The sequence below is a fragment of the Callorhinus ursinus genome, unplaced genomic scaffold, assembly GCF_003265705.2.
Source record: "Callorhinus ursinus isolate GAN/ISIS: 27379988/994484 unplaced genomic scaffold, GSC_fseal_2.0 scaffold23, whole genome shotgun sequence".
Classification (NCBI taxonomy): Eukaryota; Metazoa; Chordata; class Mammalia; order Carnivora; family Otariidae; genus Callorhinus; species Callorhinus ursinus.
In genome coordinates, this window is record NW_027397085.1 from 9,912,300 (window position 1) to 9,934,339 (window position 22,040).

The 22,040-nt window shown below is 41.8% G+C and overlaps 1 long non-coding RNA gene across 2 annotated transcripts in view; it reads right to left on the reverse strand.

Moving 5' to 3' along the window:
• Positions 1–10,013: 10,013 nt before the first annotated feature.
• Positions 10,014–22,040, reverse strand: part of LOC112839790 (uncharacterized) — a 33,412-nt gene continuing 21,385 nt past the window's right edge. For both annotated transcript variants that reach the window (XR_012382129.1, XR_012382128.1), the window contains one exon: positions 10,014–10,189. This is a non-coding gene — a long non-coding RNA (uncharacterized lncRNA). The remainder of the gene's footprint in view (positions 10,190–22,040) is intronic.

Genomic DNA, 22,040 nt, shown 5'->3' on the forward strand with positions numbered 1-22,040 from the left:
TATATAAGGCTATAAAGTCTGAGACAGTAAAAGTGGTTCGTTCTGAAAAAGGAAATGAATTCTTTGACCTTGACTATCAAAACACCACCAATGATTTTTTTTCTTTTTTTACACTTTCCTCTGGAGTTTACACTTGAGAAGCCAGTTCATTTTGTTTTCTCTTTTGTTTATACTTTTGGGGTTTAAGCCCATGGATACAAGTTTCCTAAATCTTAGGAAGGGTAGGCTTGTCATCAAGAAGGCCAACAATCCCTGTTCGTGATACCCTTCCAATCATGAGCATCCTTTCTTAAAATAAGGACTCACTCCATTTGAAATACTACCTGGAAAGCAGTGGGCACAAATTACAGGTCATACCCTATACTGAAGCGGTTATGTGAAGCATTTTTTTCTTAACAAACATGCAGCATATGCTTTCCCACGAAGTACTAGAAGAGAACCAGCCAGCACCAAGAAGGCGTACCAGCCAAGCATGGCAACTGAGAGTGCAGATTTCAGAACATACTGCTGAGTTTGTTTTCTTAAAGATTTTTATTTATTTATTTATTTATTAGAGAGCGAGAGAGAGAGAGAGAAACAGCATGAGAGGGGAAAGGGTCAGAGGGAGAAGCAGGCTCCCTGCTGAGCTGGGGAGCCCGATGCGGGACTCGATCCCGGGACTCCGGGATCATGACCTGAGCCGAAGGCAGTTGCTTAACCAACCGAGCCACCCAGGTGCGCCCGTACTGCTGAGTTTGAATCCCTCCCTGCTCTACAACTTACTAGCTGTGCGAACCTGGGCAAGTTACTTTTCCCTTCTGGGCCTCAGTCTTCTTGTCTGTAAAATGAGAAAGATAATAGTGCCTACGTGATAGAGTTTTAATGAGTTCAGATTTGCAGGGAACTCAGTAAAGCTTGTTAAAGGCTTTCTATAACCCAGTTACAACTCAAGGGAGAATTTTCATGTTTCTGTTCTGTGACTTTGTGTTCTCAGTTAGATGAGAAAGTGAGCCCTCCCGCAGCCTTAGTGGAGTGAGGAACAGGGGCTCTCTTCCCCTTGCCCTACCTTGTTCCTCCTTTGTCCCACAAGGCGGAAGAGGTAAACAGGAGTCGTCCACTCACTTTTATCCGTGAGAAAATGACAGCAGTGAAATGAATAAAAAATCCAATCCCACTCATCTTAAAAATCAAAAGAGGATACAGTAATTAAACCCTGGTCCTCAGCTTTCCAGGCCTTCCTATCACTTCCTACAGGTGTCATAACAAACTGTGGCCTATTCTCAGGGCAGAGATGCTGCAGTTAAGTATCCACTGCCTGGGCAAGTATAGAATATCAAAATTTCCTCCTTCAGAGGGCTCCCACAGAGTCAAAAGAAATAAAATAAGACAACACCATTTTAATGCTCCCAAAAATATAAAGCTGTGGCATGAAAAAGAACCCTTCAGACTCTTCAGAGGGTCAATCTGATTGTGCCCCATACCTCACTACTCACTAGCATGCTGTCTCACCTTTACCCCCTGAGTACTAGATGATCTCTTTGAAATCTGAAAATAACTTGCAGTACATGCCATGAGAGCAGCCCATCTTCTGAGAAAAATTTAAATGAAATGTTTTTGGCTTGGGTTTGTTTTGTTTTTTTAACCATGAGATGGGAGTGATTTTAAAACTAAGGTTTGTAGGGGGAAGAAGAACCGAATCTGGATGCTAACCAAAGAGGGCTGTTCGCAGGTACTGGGCAGCCAGATAAGCTATGGGTCTCCCCAAGAAGCAGCGCAGACTTTCCTTAACTAGAGGATAATTCAGGAAAGTGAGAACAAAGACAGCAGGAGCCCATTCATCACCACTGTAATAATGAATAGCCATAATGACAATGGAAGGAGAAAGCAGAGAAAATAAAATGTTTCAAGACGGAGAGGTGGTTAGGAAAACTGCATACTGATCATTTTTCTTCAGGAAACACCACTGAGAAAAATTAAGTCTTTAACCTCTGATGGCTTCCTGTAGCTAAGCCACAGAAATCTAATTGAGAGACTCAGGTCCACCGAAATCTGCCGTCTGCTCTGGCTTCAGAATCATATTATTATAAGCCTTGGACTTGATTACTGTAAGAAACAAAGAATTATTGCCTAAGCACCATTATAAAGACTGTACATCCAAATGATGCTTTTTTAATCGTTGTTTACTAGTCTTTCCCTCTTACCTCCAGCAAAGAGATGACGGAGATACCTCAGGGGACGCTGTATTCTGTTTGGTTCTGGGTTTTTTTCCAAATGCATTTTGTATTTCCATTGTAGAAAACACAGAGAACTGAGTGCCTGTATAACAGACAAGAGGGCAATTACTTTTGGGCTATCACTGTAACATTACTGATATTCCAATACACCTTTTTATCTTTGGGGCTAGGAAAGATGTTGCAACCACATAGCTTTTCACAATTATGTGCTTGCATGCTCGTTATATTTGCCCATTGCACATTCAGAGACAGGGCAACTGTATTGTTCCATTTGCTCACAATGTTTAGCTCTAACAGTATCTGCACAGAACAAACCCCAGCCGAGAACTGGGTCTCCAGGTAGTTTTATACTTTTCCATTTTCTAGCTAGTGGCAGGTATGAACAACTTGACAAAGCCAACGGGCTTTCAGAGGAGGAAGAGGCAGCTAAGATGTAATCTCAAAACTCCCTCTGTTCTCTGTTAGAGTAACTTTATTCAGTGTTGCCTTAAACCTCCATCTTTTGTTCATCAGGAAAATCCCCAGGACAAACGTCACCCCCTCTGGTGGCCTTCACTAGCTGTCTCAAAACAGAGAGAAGGGCCCTCACCTTCTCCTGCCCAAGCAACTCCCTTTGCACAAAGCTTTTTCACACTCATCACTTCCACTTATATTGACCTCTCTGCAACTCTGCCTCCCCACTTTGGTTTTTGAAAACCGCACCAAGCCCCGCGCCTGGCTCTCAGGGAATGTTCTCTGAATAAATGAATGGATGAATGAATTAATCAACCAAGGATTACAATTAAATGGTCAGGAAGTAGGGGCGCCTCGGTGGCTCAGTCGGTTAAGCGACTGCCTTCGGCTCAGGTCAGGATCCTGGAGTCCCGGGATCGAGTCCCGCATCGGGCTCCCTGCTCAGCGAGGAGCCTGCTTCTCCCTCTAACCCTCCCCCCTCTCATGTACTCACTCTCTCAAAATAAATAAATAAATCTTAAAAAAAAAAAATGGTCAGGAAGCCTCAGGAACATGAGATGTTGACACCGGCTAGGAGTACAATCTCTCGTTAGGTATGCAGTTGACGCTACAATCACAAAAATAGGACTCCCAAGAGAACACGGTAATTTTTCATTAACCAAAGTATCCAGTATTGGTCGCATTAACTTCATTGTTTATGGCATGCATTTTACATAGCCTGTGGGGGTAAAATTTAGTAGCCACTGTATCAGTTCAAGGAAAAAATAATGATGCTATTGATGATGATAATGAAACAATCAGTAAGGGGCAATACAGGTTAATTTATCATAAAGAGTAGCAGTAAGAGTAGGTTTTATTTTTGGTGATGGCCTTGTGCTGGGGCTGGGCAGTAGGTTCACAGGTGTTCACTATTCTATTAAAAAGTCTGAACTACACATGTCTTGAACCAAAGATTATGATCAAAGATCAATAAAATCTTGCACTAAAATAGAACAAAAAATAAAGAAAGCAAACATCCTACAATGTGTAATTCTCAACCTATTATAATTTTCTATCTTTGGATAGCACTTCAACTTAAATAGCACTCAGTGTTCTATTTCATGTAATGATTTAGATTTTTGTCTAAAGTTTAATGAAGTCCTTTGTTAATATGGAAAGAGACAGATAGCTCTCAATATCCCTAAGTGAGCTGAACATATAAGACTTTAATTATAAGTAGAGGTTCTGTTTTAGGGGACACTACAGACTCATAACCTATTTGTATCTACACGATAAACTATGTTAAAAATGAATTAATAAATAAAAACAGCAGGGTTCTATGATATTCAGACACAAAGCTTAAATGGACTTGTGAAAATCAATTCAATCCTTATTTTCCTGCATTCATGAGCAATGCCCTGAGCTGTCATAAAAACTAATCCTAGTTAAAGTTCAATTCAGAGGACAGAATTGAATTAACCAATGTTCCAACAACAGTAATAACAATAAAAAGAATAAAAACTGAGTAATGACTTCACACTTGCATAAGGCTTTACTGTTTCCATGACATTAGAACCTGTATTTGTTACCAATGCTAGGATCCTTCAGCATGCGGTCGGTACAGCAGAGCACCCAGTATGAGGCGGATAAATATTCATTAGTGACAGTGATCGAGCTGAAGAGGCCATCTACAGTGCTGTGCATCATTCGCTCAGGACTCTGTATGATATCTGACCATAAACACTTTATTTTATGGCCAGCTTAACACTTACCTTCGGAGAGCAAAACAATTAACAGGAATGAAGTTAGAATTTAAGTAGTGGGAGCATTCTACCCTGTGAGGCTATAATGGTGCCTAAGAAGAGTCAATTAGCTTCAGGTTCAGAGCCAACCTTGAACACAAGAGGATTTTTAATCATGAAGAAACTGCCATCTTTCTATGTTATTCTAGTGACCTCTGGGTCACTTAAAACGCGGGTTACAAAAGACTATCACTCCTGTTGCCTTTACAACAAATGCTCTAAAGGTGAGTCTCACAGATTGCAATCTGTCGTGCAAGGATCTTAGAGGGACTGCAATGTCACAGAATATGGGTTAAGGAAAGGGCTTTATCAAGGAAAGTGGAGGCTTGCACAGCTAGGCTCAGCAAGAGGAGAGGAAAGGAGGTGGGATCACCCCTTGCCCTCTGAAGAGTGGCCAGGGCACCCTGCTAGACAAGCAGGGTGGCTTATGGTCCAGTAAAGGAACCCAAGGCCCTTTCCTCTGTACCTCTGTTAAGGACATGCAGGAGAAAGTGGCCTTGTTATAGGAAATGCAGACAGATTCCTGTTGCTAGGTGGGCTGTGTTTAGTGCTGTTACTATAGTTGTCCAGAAAATCCAGCCACCCAGCATCCAGAGATCTTGAAGCCCATGTGGGATTACAGGTCTCCCTACTGGGACAAAAGCCACCCATCATGTGAGAAGCTGAACTGGGGCACATCTCCGCCCGGCAGAGGGAAGCCAACAGGACCAGCTGAATCACTGTCGAGGCAACCCAGAGAAGGCATCTGTGGTCGTTTGCAGATACCCATTGCTTGCATCACACTATGACTCATAAAGTCTGCAAAGCCTGAATCTTTTGCTTCCCTGTGTCTTGACTTGCCCGTATTAGAATGATCCTGTTATAGCTAATGCCAAATAAGCATTCTGTATCTTCCTTGTAAGAAGAGGGCATCCCTACCCAGGTTCCTTTCTTTCCTTAGAAATATTTCCCTACAAAGCAATTCTAAATCCTTGGCTTCCTGTTATTTTGTAATCCTATTATACTAGGACCAATGAAAGGAAAAAATAAAACTAAGGTATAGATCACGTTTGTCATCAGAGCTCCTGACCTGCACACTGCCTCTCCCTCACCAGGCACCAGATCCTTGGGTTGCCCACCTGGGACTCAGCCTCAGAGTGCTAAGCTCCTGACCTGACCCCCTTTTGCCAACAAAATGTATCTGCTTCCTGCCCCAACCTGTAACAATAAATGGTGATTCGATATGCAGATAAATGAACCCTCTTAAACTTTTCCATGATTTAGTGTGCAGTGCAATGAGTGAATAAGGAGTGATGAAAATTCTGGCCACTCAGAGAGGATATGTTTGTCAGGGAAGGCTTTCGTGTTCCTTACTTTCTAGCCTGGGGTCCTTTTTACACTTGACTTCAGGTTGGCGTGCGGCCAGCCAAGAGCCTGGACTGTAACAGCCCTCACGTAACATTGCTGAAGTCCTTTGGTGAAGTTCGCACCAGCTTTTTGTCCTGATCTCTACATTCCGGCTCCTCTGTCTTCTCTTTTGTCCTTATCTATTGGACATGTTACTGCTGCAGACCACTAGTTTCCTTTACAGAATGAGGTGCTGCGTACATCGATTAGTAATACACACTTTGGGTGTTGCTTCCTAATAGTTTTTGGTGTACATGAATCTCAAAAATGGAGCTCCAGTCTCAAGTTCTTGTTGATTAGCTGTTAAATACTCGGTTTGCTATGTACAATGCCAGAGCAGTGTACCAAACCTGGAACCCAAAAATCCCAGTTTGATTCCTGATCCTGCATTTGGTTTTTTTCCCTAAGTCTCCTCTTTCCTCTTCTGTTTCTCCATACCGGGGAGGGGTGGGGTGTCATAAGAAAAAGAAATGCAAAGGGTGCCCACCACAGGAAAGCACCCGAGACTGCATATTCTTGGCAACCTTTCACAGTCAGGGAAAAAGGTTTTGTTAAGAAAAAAGGAAATATCATACTGAAATAATTTATTAACTGATTAAGTACCAAGATAAGTATGACTCAAGTCTCATTAACAAACCAACTTCCAGCCAACCCTTCAAACCTCTTTTAGGAGACCTTTTCATAGTCCTTACAGTAAGTTTCCTAAGGTTTAAAACAGATTGCTTAAACTTGAGCCCAAATCAACAAATTTCTCCCCAGGATTCCCCAAGCCCTCCGGGTGAGGGCCTGACAGCTAGACATGGGCAGGACACAGGAAGTGCTGTGTGTACTACCTGGCGCGCACCAAGGAATGTCTGCAGCCTTGGAGAACCAAGCAGGTGCCTGTCTGGGTTTCCCATGGTCTCCAGGAGCTGGGAACTAGACTAAGTCACACCATGTTTCAGCTGCAGCAAAAGAAATAAACGGCAACGGTACAGTTCCAACAACAAGCAGGTGGCACTTCTTTGACATCAAAGAGGTTATCCCGGAAACACACTTCATTGGCTAGAAGATAGGTAACACACCTTTCTCACAGGCAAAGAAGCCTTGAAGCTGTCAGTTCATCCAGGTCTTCCGATTCTCTTCTCTACAGTGGGCATGTGAGACCCCTTCGTAACATAGACGAATGCATAAATGAGCAAAGAAACGGCCAAATGATACTCCTGTCACTGTTTCAGAACCACTAGAGGACAAAAGTAGAAACTGCAGCATGAACCCCAGGTCTTCTGCCTGTCAAAATGCTTCTCAGTTGCTTTTACTTCTGTATTAATCAGCCTCTGGCTGGTTCAAGATTTGTCATCACAGAATGAGATTCTTTCCTTTGTTTTTTGTTTTTTTTTTTAATATCAAATTAAGAATTCAAATCCTTTGTGATGTACCTCTCTGAAATGATTTTTTTCTTCTCAAATACTATGTCACATTCAATTCTGATAGCTATAGGATACAGGGGATCTTTTCTCATTTTAAAAAAACTCATCAAAAAAATCATCAAAATACCTGAATATTTTAAGTATGACTGTGTGATAAAATGTCCTGAATAAACCACTTAGATTCCCGATGTGCTATGGGACCTGACACCAAAATCGAATATCCCGATATACAGAAGTACCATATGTATCAGAACTAGCCCACCTGCTCCAGAATAAGCTCAGGTAGATGACCACAGCCCGCCTCCCCCAACACTCTCCCTTCACACACACCATCACTCCCACCCCATGCAAAATATTTCCCTCCACGCAACTTCCCAGATGGACACACAGGTATCTCCGCAAAATAGAAGCTAAAACCTTCTACCCTAAATATAACTCAATTATAAAGTCCAATTATAGATTTATATTCTTTCAGATACTTCAAAACAATAAAAACAATTGTTTATATTGCTGTAGGCTCAGATTCTGCCAGCATGTTGAGTATCACTGTCCTTAGAGTTACATACTCTCATTAACATAATTTTTCCCTAAGCAGGAACCAGTTGATTTCTCTATCATGAATTGTATTTCCAGCTGAGTCAATGCCTCTGTGGCATTAATGAGCTGGGAGCTATCACAGCTACAGTTTTCCTATCAACTTGCACTGCTTTCCCCAGCCGGGGTAAAAGTCCAGTTTTTCCAGGCCTCCTGCTTTGTGGATAGTGGGAAATGTTACAGTTATGCTTAGACAGAAGTTGATGAAAATTGTATGAGAAGTAGAAAAATGTACGTATGTATATACACACGTGTATTTATTACTGTATCTATAGCCCTCATCTGGTTGTAGGGGAAGCAGGTTTCTTTTTCTTTCAAAGAGATCCACATTATGTTACCAGGCTTTATCTAAATACAAATTTCAAGACAACCTAGACCTTTTCCTTTTCATTTCCTTGCATTTCCTCCCTTGAATAATTTCTGAGCTCAACCCCTGATCTGCCACACAGTGGCTTCGTGACAGTGGACAGGTTACTTAACTTCTCAGAACCCCTCTTGAGAATGGGAAATATTAACATCATCTGATTCGGAGAGTTGCTATGGGGACGAGATAAGGGAACGTCCATGTTAAGTTCTGGGTGACTCTACTCACTTTTGTTTAATAACTTTCCACTCCTGCCTTTCTTCAGGAGTAAGATCATTTGGGCCATTACATGAACACCCTCCCTTCAAAGCACAAGCTTGAAAACACTCAGCTTTTCATCTCTCTGTCCATCAGTAAATGCTACTCTAGACACACACAGAATGCACAAACACTTTTAATAACAGTGGTGGTGGTATCAAGGGAGTCACATAAAAGACAGTATGTTTTCAAGTAAGGAGTTACTTTCCGAGTATTAACTTACCAGCTTTCCACACACCAAGTTCCCACAGCAGTCAAGAACATCTGAGATCCTGCTAGCCTCAAGTTTCCCCTAATGGGGCACTAACTGTTTTCAAATAAATGCCCCTAGTGTGCAAGCTGTCTATGTGGAACACAAGTAGATTAAGTAATGGTAAACTTAACCCATCATTCTGATGTCTACAATGTCATGCTTCAGAAGATTCCAGTAAGGACCTGGTTGGAACTAAACCTACTTAAAATCCAATAAAAATATTTAATATTTAAATTACAAGAGTATCAATCATTAAACACCTCCCTCAAAAAACAAACACAACACAATTCTATCACTGCTCCCCATAACGTTTACTTTTCCTGGAATGATTACATCTTTAATACACATTCACACACAAATAACCATCACACATGCGCACTCCACTCCTGCAATACAAAGTATTTTCTTGTGAAAGCCTCTTTAATTTTGTGTTTTCCTTCTTTATTTGCAATCTGGTTTAAGGACTTTAAAATGAGGTGTTTTAACAGCGCCACCTTGTGGCAATAAGCCGTTTCAAATTCATCTACCCACTGTCTCTTCCCCCACATTCTGTTTTGCACGTGGTTTTCTTCATTTGTATTCATTAATCATTAGTCAGCATTGATGTTACTGAAGAAGATAGGATTTCATCAAAACAAAGTTGGCCATTAAAAATACTAACAAAAAAGCAATAATGTGAGCCGAACAGCAAAACCTGTACACTTAAGAAAATGCCACTCTTCAGGGCAAGAAATGTAGCTACAAATCAGAGATTTATGAAGAAGGAGGGAAAGAGAGAGAGAGAGAGAGAGGAATCCCAAATGGGTTTTAAACCTGATTTAAAGCATTTTGGCTAGTTTTCTTCTTACATCCACCACATTTTCTGCCTGTTGCCAGTCTGAGAACCAAGCAGCTTAGAACAGCAAGCAAATGCTTCCCAGCCACAAACAATGGAATATTAAAGCCATTGATATTCTCCTCACAGCAGCTGGAGCCAAAGCCAGGTGCTAAAGGAATCAGTTGTTTATGAAGAAATAATCAAATATTCCTGCCTGCCTTCCTTCCTCCTCATTGCTGCTTCCTCTCACATAACTACCAGCATCCCTTTCCCAAGGGCCAGAGTGCTACCTGGGGAAAATAATAATAATGTATGATTTTTTTCCCCCCTCAAACACTTCAGCACTAAAAATTTAGACCTTCATTAAAGAGCTTTTATGTCCAGTAGCAGGTGTGGCCCAGTTGGCCAGATGGTCATCAAAACAGGTAATACATGTATTTTTTTTTTAAGATTTTATTTATTTATTTGAGAGAGAGAGAGTTCGCGAGAAGAGAGCATGAGTGGGGAGGAGAGGTAGAAGCAGGCTCCCGCTGAGCACGGAGCCCGACGCGGGGCTCCATGTACTTTTAGTATTAAATCATCAAGTCCATTGCAAACTTCATCCAGCCTCTGAAAGCCCTTGACTCTTTCAACTTTGAAACAGATCGCGATGTGGATCTACCTGAGGAAAAGGAGTAGAGAGAAGACTTGAGAATGATGGCCAGAGAATACCCACTCATGAGTCTAACTAAGGACACCCAGGCTGCAGAAGGAGCTTCCCTGAGCAGAGAAGCCCAAGGGGAAGGTGACCTTCTGATTTAAAGGTCAAAGTCAGATATATGCACACATGTGCACACATACACACATATGAACACTCACACACAGGGACAATCATCCAGTCCAGTGGCAGAATAGGGTTCAACCCCAGCTCCTTGCACTGACCTCCTATGGAAAGACATTTATCTTCTAGGGCCTCAGACCTGGGACCAGATCCCAGGGATGGAAGCATAGGGTAGGGGACTCAAAAGTCAAGTTGTCAAATTTGTGGAAGATAAAACTGAGAGAAGACAAATTGTGTCTTCCGGAGATTTTGGTTAACAGAAAGAAATCTTAGCATCGGCAGATGCCAAGCCAGGGTGAAATACTGGGAGGAGTCACGGACCTGACTGTGAGGAGGGAGAGATGACTAGAGTAGCCAAAGGAAGTTCTGAGTGGGCCACTGTAATCACCAAACTCAACGTATTATTCCGTGAGTGCAGAGCCCTGGAGGCCTGCCAAAATCAGACATGCATCCTAGCTGACCTTTCCAGGTCTCAGTGACTCCCAACCAGACTGAAGACTGTGACTGAGAAATGAATTCCTTTTCCTTCCTGGTGACCCCACATTACTTTCCAGTAAGTTCTCCCACAATACTATTGTTCCTTTATCTGCACAGGAAGGGTATTTGTGATTCCTTCTGGAAACCGGAGCACTGTGGGTGCCAGGCTCACTGTCTTGGCTGCTGGCTCAGAGTCTGACCATACACAGACCTGGAAGGAAGCCCAATCATGTGTGGGTTGTGATGCAACAGCCCAGCTCACCGCCAGGCTGGGTGGTGGTTTTAACTCTCCAGAACCCAGTAGCCTTTTAGTGACCAACATGTAGAAGTCACTGTAACTCCAAAGGTATAAAACAGGGGTCAGCAAATCATAGCCCCCAGGCCAAATCAGGTCTGCTGCTGTTTATAAATAAAGCCTTATTGGAACACAGCCATGCTCATTCATTTTAGTATTCTCTATGGTTGCTTCCACACAAAAATGGCAGAGTTGAACAGCTGCAACACCAACCACCGGCCAGCAAAGCCTACACTACACACTACTAGGCCTTGACAGGGAAAGTCTGCCAACCACCGCTTTAAAAGAAAGATCCTCAAAAGAAGGCAGTGTGGTGTACCACAGAGACCAGGAGAAGGGGACTCCAAAGGGGTCTCCAGCTCTGAGTAACCCTGAATGCCTCTGCTAAGCTGCAAAAGATACAACAACTCTGTAATTTATGCATTTGGTAATGCACAGGATTTCAGATGCCAATTTTACTGTACATTTCCCCAAAAATGTCATTTTTCTATTTGTAATCCAAGGATTGTGATATTTAAAATCATTACGTTGGAATCCATACCTTGGGCTTAAAAGGGAAATAGACACACACAGGCACACATATACACACACACCAGGGCCAGCCATCCAGTCCAGGGATATAAGAACAGGGTTTCACATCCAAGCTCCTTAAACTGACCTTCTATGGGAAAGGCATGTGTCTTTCGGGGCCTCACCACTTGCTCAGAGAAAGCTGCTGTGTCTAGGGCCTCACCATCTGTAAAGCTGTGATCAAAACATCACTATCAGTTACCACCTAAGGCACAGCTGTAGAATTACGGAGAAGTGTTTTTACAAAACTGAACAACTGTCTGAGTCTGTCCCCTGACTAAAGGAATAAGAATCCCTAATTCACAGAACATTTCATACTTTATACCACATTTATATAAAATTCAGTTGATGCCATCCTATTTATTTGTATTCTGTACCATCTGGCTACTTTATGCGACTTGCAAATAGTCTCCAAACATCTCTCAAGCTAAGAAAAACATAACATAGTAATCTGGTTTTAAATCAGGGCTCTGGCTTAGTCTGGGCTTTCTTCAAAAGCAGAGCCTAAGACAAGATCATTTATTTGGGAAGTAATTCCAAGGTACAGGAGTAAAGGACTAGGCAGAATGAAACAGGGAGGGGAGCGGAAGCCAATCCAAGGATCCCTTATTGAAATAGTCACTGCTATGGGCAATTGTGGCTCAACCCCTCTGGGATGCTTTGATTTGCCTTGTGGAATGAGCCCCCAATGTCTTCCTGAGGAATACGGGGACTTGGTAGTGTTCATCCAGCAATTACCACCATTGCCACATAGGATTTAGTTCACTCCCACTTCCAGAGTGAGCACAGAGCAGAATGAGTGGCCTGGCCTCTGCAAGCGGAAGCACTGGAGAAGCCCCAGGTCAAGAAGCAAGACTTATGTGGTGCAGGTGAGGCAAGGAGCTGATGAGTCACAAGTGCACATAGTTGTCATAGCAACAGCCAGAATCAAAAGGTAGGCTGGGATGCCTGGGTGGTGCAGCTGGTTAAGCATCAGACTCTTGGTTTCGGCTCAGATCATGATCTCAGGGTCATGAAATCAAGCCCCACACTGGGCTTCACACTCAGCATGGAGTCTGCTTAAGACTCTCTCCTTCTCCCTCTGCCCCTCCCCACCCTGCACTCACTCACTCCCTCCCTCTCTCTCAAAAAAAAAGAAAAGGTAGGCTAAGGGGAGAAAGGCAAGATGGTGGAAGAGTAGGGGACCTCATTTCATCCCTTGAATTCAGCTAGATATCTATCAAATCATTCTGAACACCTGTGAATTCAACCCGAGACATAAGAAAAGAATTGCTGGAATTCTACAAATAGAGAAGCAACCACTTTTTGCAAGGTAGGAGGTGTGGAGAAGTGAATCTGATGGGTGTATCAGAAGATAAACAGCAGGGGAGGGAGCCACTGGAAGCCAGCTACCAGAAAGTGATAGAGCCCTGGAACTTTTAGAAGTCTGCTCCAGTGAAAGACATCCCTGCCTCAAAGGGGCTCAGGAGATAAAGTAGGGCAGAATCCTAGGTGGGACATTGTGGTCTCAGGATCCCTGGGGACACAGAGTGAACGGGGGATGCCTGAGCCAAGAGAGTTCCCAAGCCTCCGAGCAGGGAAGCCACTGCAAACAGCAAGTCCAGGAGTGGGCTTTCAGCTTGGTGTTGCCAGAAACCTTAAACCACGACATAATCAGGTGACCGCTCTCCCTGTGGGGGCCCTTCAAAGGACAAAAACATGGAGACCCTCCTCTCTCCCCCAGGAGGGAGCAACTATATGCCAACAAATTAAGCAATCTGGAAGAAATGGATGCATTCCTAGAGATGTATAAACTACCAAAATTGAAACAGGAATAAATAGAAAACCTGAACAGACCCATAACCACCAAGGAAATTGAAGCAACAATCAAAAATCTCCCAACAAACAAGAGTCAGGGCTGGATAGCTTCCCAGGGGAATTCCACCAAACATTTAAAGAAGTGCTAATACCTATTCTTCTGAAGCTGTTCCAAAAAACAGAAATGGAAGGAAAACTCCAAACTCGTTCTATGAGGCCAGCATTACCTTGATCCCCAACCCAGACAAAGATCCCACCAAAAAGGAGAATTACAGACCAATAACCCTGACAAACATGAGTGCCAAAATTCTCACCAAGATACTAGCCAGTAAGATCCAACAGTACATTAAAAGGATTATTCACCACAACCAGGTGGGATTTATTCCTAGGCTGCAAGGGTGACTCAACATCCACAAATCAATCAACATGGTACATCACATTAACAGAAGAAAGGACAAGAACCATATGATCCTCTCAATTGATGCAGAAAAAGCATTTGACAAAGTATAGCATCCTTTCTTGATTCAAACTCTCCACAGCATAGGGATAGAGGGAACATACCTCGATATCATAAAAGCTATATATGAAAAGCCCAAAGCGAATATCATTCTCAATGGGGAAAAACTGAGAGCTTTTCCCCCAAGATCAGGAACAGGATAGGGATGCCCACTCTCACCATAATTGTTCAATACAGTACTAGAAGTCCTAGCTTTATCAATCAGACAACAAAAAGAAATAAAAGGCATTCAAATTGGCAAAGAAGAAGTCAAACTCTCTCTCTTTGCAGATGACATGATACTCTATGTGGAAAACCCAAAAGACTCCACCCCAAAATTGCTAGAACTCATACAGGAATTCAGCATAGTGGCAGGATATAAAATCAATGCACAGAAATCAGCTGCATTCCTAAGAAAGAGAAATTAAGGAGTTGAACCCATTTACAATTGCACCCCAAACCATAAGATACCTAGGAATAAATCTAATCAAAGAGGCAAAGGATCTGTACTCAGAAAACCATAAAATGCTCATGAAAGAAAATGAGGAAGACACAAACAAATAGAAAATATTCCATGCTCATGGATTGGAAGAACAAATATTGTTAAAATGTCTATGCTACCTAGAACAATCTATACATTCAATGCAATCCCTATCAAAATACCATCAACTTTTTTCAGAGCTGGAACAAATAATCCTAAAATGTGTATGGAACCAGAAAAGACCCCGAATAGCCAAAGGAATGTTGAAAAAGAAAACCAAAGCTGGTGGCATCACAATTCCAGACTTCAAGCTCTATTACAAAGCTATAAACATCAAGACAGTATGGTACTGGCACAAAAACAGACACACAGATCAATGGAACAGAATAGAGAGCCCAGAAATGGACCCTCAACTTTATGGTCAACTAATCTTCGACAAAGCAGGAAAGAATGTCCAATGGCAAAAAGACAGTCTCTTCCACAAATGGTGTTGGGAAAATTGGACAGCCACATACAAAAGAATGAAACTGGACCATTTCCTTACGCCACACACAAAAACAGACTCAAAATGGTTGAAAGACCTAAACGTGAGACAGGAATCCATCAAAATCCTAGAGGAGAACACAGGCAGCAACCTCTGTGACCTCGGCTGCAGCAACTTCTTGCTAGACACATCTTCAAAGGGAAGGGAAACAAAGGCAAAAATGAACTATTGGGACTTCATCAGGATAAAAAGCTTTTGCACAGCAAAGGAAACAGTCAATAAAACAAAAGGACAACCAACAGAAGATATTTGCAAATGTCTTACCAGATAAAGAGTTAGTAACCAAAATCTATAAAGTACCTATCAAACTCAACACCCACCCAAACAACAAATAATCCAGTCAAGAAATGGGTGGAAGACATGAACAGACATCTCTCCAAAGAAGACACACAAATGGCCAACAGACACATGAAAAACTGCTAAACGTCACTCAGCATCAGGGAAATACAAATCAAAACCACAATGAGAAACCACCTCACACCAGTCAGAATGGATAAAATTAATAAGTCAGGAAACAACAGATGCTGGCGAGGATGTGGAGAAAGGGGTACCCTCTTACACTGCTGGTGGGAATGCAAGCTGGTGCGGCCACTCTGGAATACAGTATTTTTAATTCAAGAAGTTAAAAATAGAGCTACCCTATGACCCAGCAATTGCACTACTTGGTATTTACCCCAAAGATACAAATGTAGTGATTCGAAGGGGACCTGCACCCCAATGTGTATAGCAGCAATGTCCACAATAGCCAAACTATGGAAAGAGCCTAGATGTCCTCTGAATAGATGAATGGAAAAAGAAGATGTGGTATATATATAAAATGGGATATTACTCAGCCATCAGAAAGGATGAATACTTACCATTTACATCGACGTGGATGGAACTGGAGGGTATTATGCTGAGCGAAATAAGTCAGTCAGAGAAAGACAATTATCATATGGTTTCACTCATATGTGGAATATAAAAAACAATGAAGATCATAGGGAAAGGGAGGGAAAACTGAATGGGAGGAAATTAGAAAGGGAGACAAACCACGAGAGACTCTAAACTATAGGAAATAAACTGAGGGTTGCTGGAGGGGACATGGGGGGGGATGGAGTAACTGGTTGATAGGCATTAAGGAGGGCACATGATGTGATGAGCACTGGGTATTATATGCAACTGATGAATTACTGAACTCTATAGACATCTGAAGCTAATGATGAGTATACTATATATCGGCTAACTGAATTTAAATAAGAGAATGAAAATTAAAAAATAAAAATTATAAAAGGTAGGCTAAGAGGACATAAGAGCACAGGAAGTCACCATATAGTATGTAATGCTTGAATTTTACTACCCCATCCTCTTAACACACCATCAGTTAAGTTAGCATGATCACAGTATTCCTTTATGCAAAATCAGAAGAGCATCTGCCTCACGCTAGACACCTGAAATAAGAGATGAAGACAGTGACCTTGTGTTCAAGGGGAAGTCCATTTTAAAGGAGGATACAACTCTGAAAATAAGTTATTTTAATGCATTCAGATCAATACCACCAGTTAATATGCAAATACAGATAGCTCTTCCAACCTCTACTGGATGGGGAGCAATGAATGGATGTCAATACAAGGGAAGTCTTCTTGGGGATTAAGGAGTGTGTTTATGATGAGCACTGGGTGAAGTATGGAATTGTTGAATCACTATACTGTACACTAAACTAATATGTTTAGTACTAATATATTAGTACACTGAAACTAATATAACACTATAGTGGAATTAAAATGAAATTTTTTTTAAAACGGAAGTCTTCAGAAAGAGAATAATGCCTAAGAGATTTCAAAGGACCAGTAGTAGTTTTTCAGGAAGTAGAACACAATGAGAGAATGAATCATCTACACAGAATCATGGTAGTTAAAGTGAGAATGAGTGCAGGAAAATACAAGGACTTTAGAAAGGATGACATCTAGGTAACATGTGGGGAAAGGGTCAGCCATAAAGAGGCAGCAGGGCCCAGACCATGAAACCCCGGGCCCCATCTTAGGCACCTTGAACTCCATTCTCCTGACAAGAGAGGGAACATGTTAAGATTGTGAAAAAGGAATGGAGTTATTCAGTCTGTTTTTAAGGAGAAAGGTAATGCCAATAACATCATGGAAGGGAGTTTATATCATCTCAAAGGAACTGAACTCTGTGTATCTTGATGATCCCAAGATTCAAATAATTCAGGTCCGTCAAACATGTCAAGTCATAGAACACACAACTTATTTTTCTGTAAATGTACAGGACATTATGGCTAAATTTAACACAAGACTGAATGAAAACCACTGCAAGCCTTCATCAAAGCAGAGACATTTGTGAGAGTGTAGGTCTGTTATTTATTATTTAATGCTCACAACAAGGTAACACAGGCCTAGAAATAATTTAAACCACTGGTCATTTCCCTGGCCCTTAGCTTCTGCAAAGCAACATGAATATTCAGGAAGACTAATGCCAGGACTCAGTCCAGAAATATATGTTTTTCCCACCCTGTTGACAAGAAAATCAGTCGCCATAAACAAGGGGCATCTGATAAGCAAAGTTGACTTCCTCAACTTAAATTCAGCAAAACAGCAGAGTAGTTCTAATGTTCCCTTCTATGAATCTGTGTGCCAAATACAAGAGGCAGAGTCATATCAACAAAGAAGACAGAGATAGAAAATTGAACATGAAGGGATAAACTCAGAGACAAGAGAAAAAAACTTAAAAGGACCAAAGAACTTGCTGTACCTCAGTTTCCACATTGCCTAGAATGAGCAAGTACCCGGTTTCTCCCTTCACCAAACTGTCACAATAAGTGGCGTTGATGCTGAGTGGCTAGAAATACGACAATTCTAAAGAGGTACCCAGAGACCATCAGCTTATGTTGAAGCCCCCCCCCCCCTTTAGTCAAGACCTTCATTCATTTCGGAGCCATGGCCCAAGCCAGCAGTCTGGTAAGACTTATAGACCCTTTCCTATTTCTAGTTTCCCTAATGTATTTGAAAGCATAAAATTATATTGAAATGCAATTACCAAAATATTAAGAACAAATTGTGTGACAGACTAATACATGTGCTTCTCTATCAGTGCATTAAATATCAAGATCTAATGGTGACCCTGATAACTAGCATAATTTCAATGTAGTGAGGAGCATGAATTACATTTTGAAATATCCGCAACATTGTGAGGCGATATGAAGTATCAGTAATTTCTACCGGTGACAAACTCTTATGTGCTGTTAATATTGTTTTGGTCAATTGCCTAGTAATAATTGATGCATACACTAAAGCTACATTGGAGGCTGATAAAATTGAAGATGTAATTCACGAATCCCCAGTGAAGTCAGCTAGCCACACTTCTGAAGGTGTGGCCTCTGTGTTTCAATCCTTTTCCTGGAAAAAAGCAACTTCAATTTCAAAGAAGTCCTCAGACCTCCATATGATAGAAGTTGTAATTTTTTAAACAAATGATTGAAAACAGGTATAGTAACCAACTAAAAGCTACCACAACTTTAGTTACTTAGAAATATTTGCATTTGATAAATCGCAACCCCATCTTCACGTATTAGATCTAGAACAGCACCCATATACCCGTATGTACAAGACCGTGTTTTCAGGCCACAGACAATGCATTAAGCACACAAGAATTTAGAGAGCTATGTTTTAACACAACTGACATCTGTTTTTTAAAAATATATTTTTTAAAGATTTTATTTATTTATTTGAGAAAGAGAAAGAGAGAGAGCACAAGCAGGGGGGAGGGGCAGAAGCCTAGGGAGAAGCAGGCTCCCCACTGAGCAGGGAGCCCAATGCAGGGCTCCAACCCAGGACCCTGGGATCATGACCTGAGCTGAAGGCAGATGCTTAACCGACTGAGCCACCCAGGCGCCCCTTAACACAACTGACAACTGTTTTGGAAAAAACATATAATCTCAAGGATAAGGTATAGACTTTGGCTTCTTTCTACAACCGTGAACAAATGAACTCAGTTTTCTCATCTGTAAGATGGGCGTTAAGAGTTATAATGACTTCATAAGATTACTGTGAAAAGTGAAATGAGCTAAAGAAGTTTTTTTCTACACAGTGGGTTGTAAATCATTAAGAGATAAAATCCATTAGCATGTCACAATCAGCATGTTTAAAAATGAAGTAGAATAAAATGGGAAACAGCAAAGCAGATCACATATGGTAAAAGTAAGTGTTTTATGAAACTTTTATTCCAAATATATAGGTCTAACCTAGTCCTGCTGTACATCACTTTTTTTTAACAATGAATCGTAAAATTATTTTTTTAAATATTGAAATATAACACATAAAGCATATAGTGGAAGGCATGGCACTCAGCAAACTACTGCTAGCAATAACAGTAAATCACTCGTGCCCGAGGTCCAGTCACAAATTGGGAGCCACTCCTCTCAAGAGGCTGCTTTAAGACCTGGCTTGCTAGGAATGTGTGAGACCAACAATTGGTTGGTCTTCAGAGGGATCAGACAAGCCTTGCCAAGAAGAGAACATAAAAATGGGACTCTAGAAAAACAGGATAGAGTTTTATTTAGCTTACTTCGAAAGATCACTTGAGTAATAACTAATCATGTGACCTCACACAAGTTATTTAATTTCTCTGGACCTCAGCTTTCTAAAAATTAGGATAACAGTGTAGTTATCTCATAGCGTTGTCTTGAGTTAAACGTAAACAGTAAACAGTAAATATAAATGTTACATAAACAGTAACAATAAACCTCAGCTGTCATTACAGTTGCCAGTATTATTATTATTATTACTACAGTACTGAGAACAGACAAAACTACAATTTGCAACCATTTTTCTACTCCCCCCCCAGCTTGAAATGACTTTTATCTTTTATTGTTATTCCTCCAGCAAACAAAAGACTTGTTTAAACCAAATACAAGGCTGCGAACAACTTCATTTTTAGGAAGTCCTTTATATATTACCACCTACGTTCTTCTTTTCTCTGAGATCTAAGTTATTTTTCCAGAGCTATTTTTTATTTTTGTCTTGTGTGGCTGACAGAGGGGGTGTGTGTATAAATGTTCACACTCCTAAGCATATGTTGAAATTTTATCAGAAGATCCAAGGTGCTATTCCCAGTTTTCTGGATGCACTACTTCTTGCTTTCACGTGGAAAATACCATATGGAATTCATGTGACCCGTGCAAAGGGCAGTTGAGCTTCTCTAATATTCACAGACATATTGGCCCCTGGATTAAATTTGGGATTTAATATGCCAGAGACCAATCCCCTGACAGAGCCTGGTAAGTGCCTGCCTGGAAACGGACTTTCTAGATGACCGCTGAGTTTCTAAATCACTTCACCCTTTCGTCAAGCCAAAGAGCTGGTAAACGGTGGAATAATTCAGAACCTCAGACATCAGAGAAAAGCATGCACTCCAGAGAGGAATTAGCCTCTCCAAGGCTGCATTTCTTCTTTGCCCTCCCCTTGCCTAGAAGCATCTTTTAAAATTGTGAGGCACGCACCATCCTTCCACTCACAGTCCTGTTCTTTTTGGGCTCGCCAGCCAAATAAGGTTTGGAACACCACCCACATGACGTCCCATCCAAACCCCTATGCTCTGTGTCTCCCGTAAGTCTCCAGAGGTAAACATTTCTGATCCAAAGTAAATAAATTGCCTTTGGGGCTAGGCAGAATCTCATGAGAATAAGTAACTGCAACCAAAAGCAGAGCCAAGAAAAATGGACAACAGCAGAAAAGGTTTTCCCCAACTTTTCAATATGAAAATTCTCTAAAATGAAAGTTGACAGACTAGTACAACCAGTATCTATATATCCACCACACAGATACAACACCTGTTTCTATTTTGGCATTTCTATGTATGTATGTATCCACTCGATCTGTGTGTGTGGCTGTGTGCATTTGTGTGTGTTTTGAATCATTTGAAAGTGAGTTCCTGATATCATGATAATTCACCCCTAAATATTTCAGCATGCCTCTTCTCAGATTGACGTTCTCCTATATATTCTCCTATTATTGACAGAATAATAACACCTAGGCAAATTAAGAGTAATTCCATAATATTTAATATTAGCCCACATTCCAATCTCCATTCTCATCCTAAGAATTAAAGCACTGTGTTTGATTGCTATAGCTCTTTAGGCTCTTTTAATACAGAGCAATCCTCCCTCTTATTTCAATGACAATGGCTTTTGCATGTGTCTAGCCTCTGTCTAGCAGGGACAGCAAACTGAACTTGCCATCACACTTAGACTGGAGGACAAAAGTCCCAGCTCCATCCCCCCACCGCACTTCACCACCCTTAGTCACTTGGCGGCGCTGGCCTCTGTGCTGCTCCCAACACGCTAACAACACGCCCAGCTCAACACCTGCTCCTGATTCTTCCCTTCTTGGAATGCTTTTCTCCCCCATATCCCGACGGGTGCCTTCCAACCTCCTGCAGGTCTCTGCTCAATAAAACCTATCCTGAACATCTTAATTACAACTATAAACGGCCTTCCCCACCTTATTGTTTCTTCGCAGCGTATTTCACCATCTAACTTTCTAGGCATTGTGTTTCTTTTGCTGATCGTTTATCCCAGCGCCTGGAACATACCCTCCTCCAAGACAGGGTCTTTGTGTGATATGATCATTGCTGCATCCCTGCTCCTATATGAGGACTGGACTCTACTCAGTCAACAAGTATTTATTAAGACCCCCTGCTGTGCTCCAGGCACTGGCAGAGCAGGAGGACCTGCTCAAAGCTGGCCCAGGCTGGCTCTCCAGCCCCCGATGCCCCAGCGCAGTGGCGAACCCACTGCCCAGCATTCAGAATGGCTCTCAGAAGTCAGGTGAGGCCCTGGGGCAGCGCACATCAATTCTTGAGCCCCAGCATTTGCTTGGAGGTAGGACTGACCCTACATCTCACCCCTGTTGTCCCACTGTTCCCCACATGAATCCCATGGCTGCCTCTGCAGGTCTCTGAAAATGTACCTGGGCCTAACAACTCCTCAACGTGTTCCAGTCAGAGCACCCATAGCAAACTTGCCCGTACCCACCCCCAAAG